Here is a 12116-nt window from a genome sequence, read left to right as displayed (position 1 = left end):
ATAAATATCTTACTAATTATCTTCATTTTCCTTTTCCTTGTTTCATTTATTTTTTCTCTAACTAAAACATATTAAAATGTTGCAAGATGAAAGCAGGTAAAGAGATTCTGGAACTTGTAACATTATTATAATAAAATTAAGATAATGGTAAGATAATGGAAGGCGTGCTTCACGTGGACAATTTATAACTATAAACGATAAACCCTCTGATCTAGATATTTTTAAGGGTATTATCGTCCACGTCACTAATAATTTGTTAAGATGCGTGAGGGAATTAAATTCATTCATTGTAATTCGGATTTTGGGACTTGATTTCAATTTTTTTATTTATTTAAATATCTATATTTAATTATTTTTATTTAGTATTTAAATCTAATTATTTATTATTGTATTAGTTTTTTGAAAAATATTTGTAGCATTTATATAATTTATTCAATTTGATTTTTTTATTATTGAAAAAAACTTGAATCAAATTCCTCCATTTTTAAATTAACATCAATTTAGTTTCTTATATCACGAGAAAAGGAACCAAATTAATTTAAAATTAGAAAAATTAATTATAACTTTTAATAATATTATGTGAAGAAAATTAAATTAAATATTTCTATACTATTTAGACGAATTTTGTAACATCTTAAAATAAGCAGTTGCAAATATACCAATTTATTCTCAATAATGTTTATATAATTCTCCAAATATTTTACTGAACAAAAAAAAGTTTTTCAAAGCATTTAAAAATATAAATATATAAACATAAGATGTCCATACTCTTTGACATGGCATGTTTTAATGTTAAAACACAATTGTATTACTTTAAAATATAACATGATAAAAATACATATAAAGTAAAAACAAACTAAAAATAACCGGTGTATGAAAAATAAATAATCATTCAAAGCTTTACATCAACTAAATTTATCTAACTCGTTTATCAATTCAATATTATTTATATATATATATATATAGAAATGATTATTTTTGGAAAGTTTTGTTCATTATTAATACGGAAGATAATACGTTCTATTTTGTGTGACTAACAAAACAGGACATGCATTGCTAGTACCTAGCTGCAACTCACATTTTAAAAAAGAAAATGCCTTGTACAATCAATTTTTCCGTGCGTTTGAATACAACTTTTTTAAGTACCTGAATTATTTATGTGAAAGGAATATTTTTGTAAAATAGAAGTACTCTTAAAAAAATCCCCTTCATTATTTGTCCCGTTATCTATTCGATGTATGTGAATGTAGATACTTTTATACCTATATGCATATATAAAATATAACTATTTAGGATATTTTTTATTCAATTTTAAATAAAATTATTTAGGATAAATAGTCAATTTATTACTATATGTATTGATATGTTTTTTTAATATAATAAAAAAAATATTTTTAAGTAATTTTATTTTTTATAGTTTTATTTAAATTTCAATAACAATTAATATAATTAATTACATGATTTCCAATAATTATGAGGTGTGTTTTATAATGACTTTTCTAAATGTAACAATATCAAATCAAATATGACGATAACTATAGTCTTAATGATATAATGGTTTTCTAATAAGTAAGTTTAATTATATGTCGTCAATTATTATTATTTCATGTTTTAAATATTTATTAACTCTTTTCATGGATGATATAGAAGTCATTGACAGTTACTTGTCTTATCAATGGTTTATAAAACTATTGTGTGATTATGTTCCTACACAAAAAGTCATCCACAAGTTTTAAGAATATCATTGATAGGTAAGTACACTAAAAACTTAACTCCGTATTAATCAGTTCACGGTGTGGATATAACATCCTAAAAGGTCGATCCAGTTCAAATTTTCAAAATCTGAACTGGATAAAACTAAAGGTTTTGTAATTTTTTTTCTTTCTCTTTTAATTGTTTATCAATATTAACTTTTACTTTTTATTGAATTATAGTGTAATAAACAACCAATAAGCTATGAGTGTGGTTATTACATTATGCAATTGATGGTTACCATTGTAAGACTGAACCTTAAAAGTGATTGGCATAAGGTAACATGATGGTAAATTAATTTTATAATTCTTTACCATATATGTTTCTTAAAACTAATTTATGTCAACCACATTTTGAAAAGTAATTCTTCAAAATGTCTTCGGAAGCCATATCATATGTGAAACATTATTGGTTTTCATATTTCATAAATTTTTATAACTCTAGGTTAGCCGATGAATAGTGTATGAATTAAATAGATAAAGATATATTATTAGTGTTTGTAATACATTTTTATCAATATATAAAATTTGATTATCTGAATTTATGTATTTGTCTGGCTTGATTATAATTGAACAAATCAATTTAGATGGGTATAAGCATTAAACAGATTGTACTAGAAAAAAAACAACAACCATATACAACAACGACTATTTACCATAACCACATTCTTATATCCCGTGCAAAGATTTATAAATGGGGCTATTTACCATAGCTGCATTCTTAAATCCAGCAGAAATATTTATAAATGCGGCTATTACCATAATCGTATTCGTAATGCAGCTATTTACCATAATCGCATTTATAAATCTCATTTACGAATGCGACTAAATAGCAGCATTCTTATGTGTTGGATTTAAGACCGTATGTAGACCAAATGCGGCTATATAGATGCCATTATAAATTGAAATAGCTATAGCTGTTATCTTTAAACTTTTTGCACCAGTGCTAGTACCAGTTCCAACCCACATTTAAAAAAAATCTCTTTCATTATTTGTCCCGTTATCTATTGGATGTATGTGAATGTAGATATTTTTATACCTATATATACATATATAAATACCTGCGGATATTTTATTTTTATTTTTCAATTTTAAATAAAATTATTTAGGACAAATAGTCAGTTTATTACTATAAGTATTGATATATGTTTTTAATATAATAACAAAATATTTTACAGTAATTTTATTTTTGATAGTTTTATTTAAATTTCAATAACAATTAATATAATTAAGTACATTATTTTTAATAATTATCAGGTGTGTTTTATCATGACTTTTCGAAATGTAACAATATCAAATCAAATACGACGAGTACTATAGTCTTAATGTTTCTCAAATTCTCCTAACTAATATATATATCATGGTGCAATAATTTTTGTTAGGAAGGATGTTCATATTCTGGCAATTACACCTAGAAAGTAATGTGTTAGTCGTGTATGGTGCTCAACGCTTTGAACTGATTAGCAGATCAATTTTTAATTTATTTTAACTCAAACAATGGAGCCAAATTCTTCTTGCATCTTCATATTGGTTCTAACTTCATACATTTTTCTTAATTCCAACAATATTTTTAAAAATATGATAGAAAGTGTGATATTTTTTTCTTCATTTTCAAGTGCTGATGGTTGTTTGTGATGACTCTGATAACTATTGATTCAAAAGTATGACAACACTCATCTCACATTTCAAAATTATCCATTAACATATTCTTATCCATATAGAAATAAAAGTTTGATGTTCCTTCTTACTCCATTGGAAATAGAACAAAAACCTACCTTTTTCCTATTTATTCTTTGTGTAATTTTATTTTATTTATGAACTAAATTTTGGATAAAACAATGCACATGTTCGAATTATGATGATATTATTTATTTTTGAGATATCTCATAATGTTAATAATATCTTCCGCGATATCTAACATGAATCATGGTTTTAGCGAGTATTGATTTTTAACTTTTACTTAGTTGATAATGTAACTGGAATTAATTTTAATCTGGTCACTCCCAAATGCACGCTCTCATTGTCCCCTATTCAGTTTTTCTTCTCGTGCATCCATTCTTGTTGTATACAATTGGAAATTATATCATTGTAAGGTGAAAAAATGCAGCTAGACTGACAGAACAAACATCCATATTTAAATTCATATTAAACAACCCACAAAAAAATAGCGAGGTGCAAAAATACAAAAATCATAAAAAAATTAGCGAGGTACAAAAATGGAGTACAAAACTAAAAAAAAATATCTTCGCACTGAGAACGTCAAATACAATGAATGTTTTCGTCAATTCTCTCTCACACACTCAAATGATAGATCTGTTATCTCAAATGCTGCAGTTGGAGGAAAATGGAAGTGATGCGGTTGGAAGGAAGGTACGAGTTTGCGAAGGTGCAACTGAGGTTATTAAAAAATGTGAGGTTATGCTTCATTTAAGATTATTTAAAATTTTAAAAATATTAAAATCAATTTTTTTCAGTAATTAACATGAAGGTGAAAGGGGAAGGTATGTTGGTGAATGAAGGATTTGCTAACAATGGATTCAATTAATCCTTGTCAATAACCATGTCCATGGAATATTAAAATTTATAGCCCATAAAAGATGTGCACCCATTTCATAATTATTAAAAAACCAAACACGTGTTCAACAAAATTATCAAAATTATTATTTGTTATACTAAGATTGTATTTTTTTATTATTGTATTAAAAACGAAATATATTAATATATGTTGTACTAAACTAGCTCTTTATCCAATTATTTAAAATATAAACTTAAATAAAAAATAATAATTTTAAAGTATAACTCAAATAAAATGCATATTAAAATATCAGTGCAAATAACTTTTTTTTAAAAAATTAATGTTATAACATAAAGTATATATTTTAAAAATTTATTTGTCTTAAAAACAACTTCAAGTTCACATGTCTAAATAAAAAAAATATGCATATGAAATTAAATTCAAAACAATTGTTCAATGGTTAATATTTCTCTCACCAATAACTTTATTTTAATCACTTGATTTAAAAAAAAATATTCAAATAGAATTCATTAACCATGATTGTATTGAAAGGTTGGATATCATTATATGCATATACCCGTCCTATGAACAAGCGAACAATTAAAATAACCCTAACCATTACGTGTTAGTATTCATTAAGTTTAGATTATGAATTTTACCCGTGGATATTTGCGGGTATGTTTTTTGTTGTCATCATAGTCATCATGCTAACCATATTAATTTAGCAACATTATAATCTTATATATTAATTTTGTCTTTAAACCATTTTAAAAAGGTATTGCTATACTAAGTCAATAATCAGTTTTTATTTGCAAGCAATTGACTTCAACAACATTTTAACATTTTATGTACTGCTATGTAAGGAAGAACTTTATCAGTGTTGTTCAATATATATTAGTTAGATCTAGCAATCCTTAAACTTGTGTGTCTTTCCCTTCATTCCTTCCTCCGAGACAAGACTTTGGAAAACCTTTAACTTTTGCTTTGACATATACTTTGAAGCTTCATCTATAAAAATAAATAATATTCTTTATATGACAATTGTTTCATCCTCCATTCCAATAAGAAAGAATTTGTCTAAAAGGGAAATTATTGAACTTAGACAACGACTAACAACTAGTGAGGAACAGGTTCCAGTTTCAATTATTTCATAGTTTAATCCTTCAATATATACCAACTCAAGCAACAATGACTAAACAAAATATTTTTCAACAACCAAATACTCAACAACAACAAAATCAGATGCAATATAATGACCAAGTGCAACACGACAACAATTATAACCAACAACACAATTCACCCACTAGTGATTATAATAATTATTAGTTTGTTAAGAAGCTTTGTATTGACATTGGATTTCTTTTCTTAGATGTTTTCTTTGGTTCAAATGAACTATATTTGGATATTTTGGATATTTTGAATATTTATATTATCACATCGATAAACTTAGATCAAACTTTTTCCACATTCATTATTATTTTTTTATAATCGTTTACAATCTAAAAAATATTTTATCATGATTTTGAATATATATGTTTAGGTTTGTAAAAAGAAAATTTTGAATATACATGTTCAGGTTTGTAAAATAAAAAATATCTTGATAAAGTTGACTTGGAAAAAATTGAAATTGGATATTACATACGGTTTTTTCCGTAGTAAATACATCAGACTTTACATACACAATTTTTTGTATGTAATTACATATGAATATATTCATGTGTAATTTACATATGGATTTTAAAATTCATATGTAACAGCTATCTACGATAATTTTACATACAATTTTTTTCCCGTATGTATTTTATATGTAACTATGTTTTACATACAAATTTTGTCTATTCTATACAAATTTCTGGTATCAAATTCATCTTTCTAATATGAATTCTACCTTCATCCAGCTTTCGCATTGCCTTCACAAAACCCATTCAAAATTATAAACTCTAAAACATGTAAGGATTCAAGACCAGGTTTAAATCATTTGGTATCTAGAGCAAGGTTTTGGTCTAAGCTAAGTGTTATTCACCTTTGTTTTCTTCTTAAATTTTTTTGTGTTATCTTCATTTTGTTTTACATATCTTGAATATGTTTTGGGTTATTTCACCAAATATGTTGTGTTCATTATGCTTTTAATTGGTTCAAAACATTCATTCCGTATTTAATCATTCATTCTATCTTGAATCACCAAAACATGTGTTTTAGGTTTCATACTTATGCTACTATGTGTGTTTTTGTTTTTGTTTCATTTTATTTGGCTCAATATTTGTTTTAGTATTATTAATTTGAGTTTTAAATCTAATCCATGTCTTTTAAGTCATTTTCATTCCATATATGTCGTAAACTTTTAATAGTACTTTGTTTCATTTTAGTTTTTATTTTTTATTTTGTGAGTCTACCACAAAATATTGTGTAATCCGATTTATTTTGGCTCTTTGCATGTTTTTACATTTATGAATTTGAGTCTCTTAGCTTGTTATTATACCATTAACAAGTTCTTTAGAGTTAGATTTTCATTATGTCTTGAGTTATCATAATCTTCTTTCAATTTCACATGTTTCCTTCCCTTTGTAGTTTGTTGATTTTTTATACAAGTTGGAACATTTATTGCAAGCTATATACACGTTAAAATGGTGTGAAATATTACGTGAGAACTTCAATATATTGATAATATCCTGTTAAAGAGGCACATTCGAAAATCGTAGTGCAAAAAAATGATAAATGTTAAAAGCCTAGATGTCAATATTGAAAAAGTTTGAAAGAAGTGTGAAAAATAGCTCTCAAATTTTGAATTACTGCATTTGATTCAGTGCATATTTTGAGATGAAATTTTGTGAGAATATTACCTATTGTGTTAGCAATATGTGGTAAAAATTTGGGAGAAGAATTCAATATAGAAAAATTTAAATGAATTCTTGAATCAGTGTTGCCATAACCATTCTTAGTAAAAAAAAATTGTTTCATTCAATCTATTTTAGTGCTTTTCTTTAGGTTTCCAAATTTGAGTGCCAACTATTTTTGCATCTTTAATTTCTTGCCTTGAGTCCTTAAAATTACTCTTTGAAGTTTTTCAATTTTAATCCATTTGAGTTTACCAATTTAAATTGAGCTTTGTTGATGTTACTTGTTGGCCTCTTAAGGTGAATTCAATTGTGGAGTTTTGGTCTTGTTGAGTTGAAGTTAAGCTTTCCTTGATTAATTATGGCAAAGACAAAAAAAGGAAGTGCTCACATAGGGAACAAACAAGCGAAGATTTAAGAAAGAATACTAAACACTTTGAAAATGAATAAGAATTGAACTCGCTTAAAAGTTTGTCTTCTTGTTTTTCAAAGTCACTTAAAAATGGGAGTATTCTTCTCCTATATTCTCCGCCAAGGAACTTTTATTGGAAGTTGGTACCTCTCAAATTTCTCTTTTAAAGCTTGAAAAAAAATTTGAAGTTTTTTTCAGTCATTCTGTTACACTTGAAGTTCTTTCAAGTCTTCCAAGGATGCTTGAAGAGTTCTTACATTTAGGTATATGTCTTTGCTATTTAGTTTTCTTAGTAACAAAAATGTTAAAATTTCGTGAAAGAATTGTATTGAAATAAGCTTGTTATTGAATTAATTTGAAACTTCGAAACATAAATGTTCACGTCTTTTAATTTCATTACCTTTTAGAAATTCAATCTGGATATGCATAAAATAGTAGAAAATAAAATAAGAATACAAGAAATAATTATAAAACCAATTGGCGAATACTTTACAATTCATATGACAACGAAAAAATTGAAAATCAATACCTTAAAGTGTTAAAAACAAAAATAAAGAAGTCACTATTTTTTTAAGGTAATTTACACATTATTACTATTATAATTTGAAAAATAGTATAGAATTATATATATATATATATATATAATATAATATTATACTTAAGTTTTATTATAAAAAGACCAAAATTTGACTATTGCATATGAGTATTAAAACCATACAATCTATGTTGGAAAGACAAAAAAATACTATCAAATATTAAAAAAATCATTATCAAATTTTGTGAAGGTGTTATGAATTACGGATTGAGGGGGGTTTCTTTTTGCACCTCCATGTTTTTTTTATTGCACTCCACACCTAAAAAAAAATACTCAAATCATCATTTGACACTTTTCATTGAACATTTTTTCTTGAATTTCGGAATGTGAAAGTTAAAATTTGTGTTTTAGATTGTACAATATTCCATTTTACACAATCTATAATACAAATTTATATTCTGAATTGTAGAATTTGGAATGAATAATTTTTGAAAATATGAGGCTATGTGAAAAAATTATGAGGTACAAAAAGAAATTTATAGATTTTTAATATATATGGGTTATGCGGACCAGCCCGCTCCGCTTTGGTGGTTTGTCTATGTATTTCATTTGAATGTATGTTCTCTTAATTTAGTGTCTTTATAAAAGTGTGTCGTCATCTTTTAAGAACGGAGTGTTTTTTTATTGAACCAACAACTATTTTTCTTTGCATCTTCTTTCTTTTGTAGGTGTTTTGTAGTTCTCATTTGAATCCTAAAAAAGTTAAAATTAGTATCTAAATAAAAGATATTAAACTTGAGCTAGAGAGATACAAAAAGATGAATCAAGAATACCAAGAAAGATATAGATTGAATTGTGAAGAAAAAGAAATGAGAGAAAGACTTGATCATAAAGAAAAAATAAAATGGCTTGACCAAGAAGAAAGAATATAAAGAACTGACTGATAAAGAGAAATAATGATGAAAATCATCTGGCCTCGAAACTTTCGGCTAAGATGATAGACGAAAATTTAGACTTATTAAAGAGATTGTAAAGTCTTTTATTCTTCTTAGCCTTGTAAAAATTGTGTAGAGTAGTTAGAAAGTTTTGGGTCTTGTATTTTGGGCCAAAGTAGATATGGATGTAAATAAAAAAGAAAGTAGATTGTAAAATAGCAAAAGAGGGGTGCAATAGAAATGTAGGCAAGGAAGACATGAAGCTCCACATGTCTTCTCCTTAATGGATAGGATTTGCACCAATAAGGTGGTGACACTTGTCACACTCTCATTTGAGAGGTTTTGAGAGACTTTCTCCTATAAATAGTAGTCTCTTGTACATGATTTTTATCTTTAATTTGAGTAATGAAATGTTGTCCAATTAAGACACTTTTACTTGTTCAAAGTTCTCTTTATAATTGTCTTCTTGCTAGACAAATTTCTAGACTCCTCCTAGTAGTGTTGGCCTAACCCCACTCTAGAAACTAAGTGTTGGCCTAACCTCACTTAGATTCACCGTCATAATTTTCAACTCTTCCAAATTTCTACAATTCTTCATGTTTCCGCAATAGTCTTCATTATCCGTAGAAAATATTAAAATCAAAACAATGAAAAAGAGGATCTACAAATGAAGATGCAAGCTAGGATTGCATCAAATAAGAGATGGAGTGATTAAAAGATATTCAATAACTTTCTCCTATTGTGAAAGTAAGAGAGACTATGATAACTATGGAGGGAAACAATAAGAGCAAAAGGAGGAAGATGTTTGCAATTAGACACGTTACCTAAACTATTTTATTTGTTTATAGGCCTAGTAGACCTAATATAATTAAAATTGCTACTTTAAATTTTAAAAGTTATGCTTTAATAAGGCAGAACCAAATCATAAGTGATATGGTTAAAAGTATGAAACTAAAAATTGTCACTTGGTTTTCCTTGAAGGCTTGATTGAGAAAAATGTTTGTGCCCTCTTATTACATACAAAATTAATCCTTCAACTCCAAAGGTTGTCAAGGAAGTCACAACGTGTAAAGTACCACGAAGAGATGAAAGTTCTCTTCATTACATGCGAAATTGAGAAAAAAAAAATGAAGCATAACATGGAAATGTTTTTGAATGCCTTAAATGAATATATTTAACACATAATAGAACTTCATAAACATAAGACTACAAAGGAAAACATAAACCAAGATACTATGGTGGAATTACAACTTAAGAGGTGAAGTTCCTACAACAAGTGAACATCTCACTTGTCCTCATGGAAAAACAAAACAATCAATGAAGTAACTTCTTTTTAAGGACATGATAAATAATATTACAAGACCTCATAAATATTCTTCTTGTTCTAGACCCTTTAATCCATCGTTTTCTTCATTGTCTCCCAAAATTCCAGAAAAAATTAAGGGAGAAAATGTTTTAAGTGCTTTAATTTTAGAAATATTGCTTGTGCATATCCAAACAAAAGGTCTATGATGATTATGGATAATGTGGATGTGTGTTTGGGACATTCTTTTTCGTCTTCTTCACGTGAATATTCTTCTAGTGACAATGAGCGTGAATTAGTTCCCATGAAAGGAGATTTGTTGATGTCCAGACATATGTTTGACCTTATACAAACAGATTTTGATGAAACTCAAAAGATAAAATATATTTTATGCAATATATCTTATTAATAGCAAAATTTCACCTTCAAAGTTGCAAGAGTGTTTCTCGTTAACGAATGACAAGGAAGGTTCAACAAACTACCATAGTTCACTTTAACTCCTACAAAATATAATAATTAAGTGAAGACATTGATATACTTGTAAACAAAGAAGTGTTGGTATCCTCTAACTTTAACAAGTATAATCATGATTTGTGATGTGATTAGAATGAAATAGGTCATATCTTGTTTGAAAGATCATAACAATATGTTATATAATGATCTAACTAACAATCAATATATGACACTTGAAATCAAAATGTTTTTTTTCTTCCGGTCTTTATCATTAAAAAGAAGAGAATTGATATCAACAGATACAAAACTTAAAAAAAAAGAGCTTAAAATAAAGAATGAAAAAAAAAAAAATCTTAATTATCTAATATAAAAACGAAATAAAAACTTAAAAGCGATCTATATATTATTTTACTTACTAATACTTTTCTTTGTCTGTAACTTTCAACATTTTAGACACAAAGAATTTTTAAATAAATTTAAGAATATTGGTCAAGACCTAAAAAGTATCCTTGAAAGGAATTAAACAATAAATAAATTCAATTTATGAATATGATGTAATATATTTTATATTAAAATGTTAATAGATATATAGTTGTATATTAGTTTATATCGTTTCAACGAGTAAATGTGTAATAATTTGAAGCATTAAAAAATGATTTGGTCTTTTTTAACCTCAGTATATTTATATATTGAGTTTATGAAAAAATGTTATATATTTAATCTATTTACATTTTAGTTATTAAATTTAATTAATATATTATATTTAATAAATACAATAATTAATACTCTGTTTAAAAAAGTGCTATAATAATAATAAATACAATAATACAATAAAGTGCTATAATAATAGTTATGCAGTAAATATCTTTAATATGTAATATATATCTTTATAAAATTAAATTAAAAATTGAGTTTAATTAAAGTCAACTGTTATCAATACCTATATTTATTTTTTATTTAATATTGAATTAATTTATACTTATGAATTTATACCAAATAAGATTAAAAACAGTAAAAGTTAGGAAATACTATAATTATGTTATTAAAAATATTTGTATTATATTTATTAGTTCCTATAAATAAGTCTTAAAAAGACATTTAGAATAAATGGAAAAAGAGTACAAAACTAGATTTAAAAACTTTTTTATGATTATATAAAGTTTTATTAAGGGGAGAGTAATTAAAAGAAAATTTAGAATTTATGAAATTGATACCAATTTAAAATATACATAAGAAAGTATTGAAAGTGACTACGAGAATGATTATCTTAAAAAGAAAAAAGAGAGAAGATGTTATAGTGTAATGTAAATATGAAAATATAAATATAAATTAACTTAACTCTATATTTAAAAAATTATAATAAATATAAAATTACATT

The sequence above is a fragment of the Phaseolus vulgaris genome, chromosome 1 (genome assembly GCF_051622355.1).
Source record: "Phaseolus vulgaris cultivar YP4 chromosome 1, ASM5162235v1, whole genome shotgun sequence".
In the NCBI taxonomy this organism is placed as follows: Eukaryota; Viridiplantae; Streptophyta; class Magnoliopsida; order Fabales; family Fabaceae; genus Phaseolus; species Phaseolus vulgaris.
The sequence above is the reverse complement of the archived record's forward strand: the minus strand, read 5'-3'. Positions refer to the sequence as shown.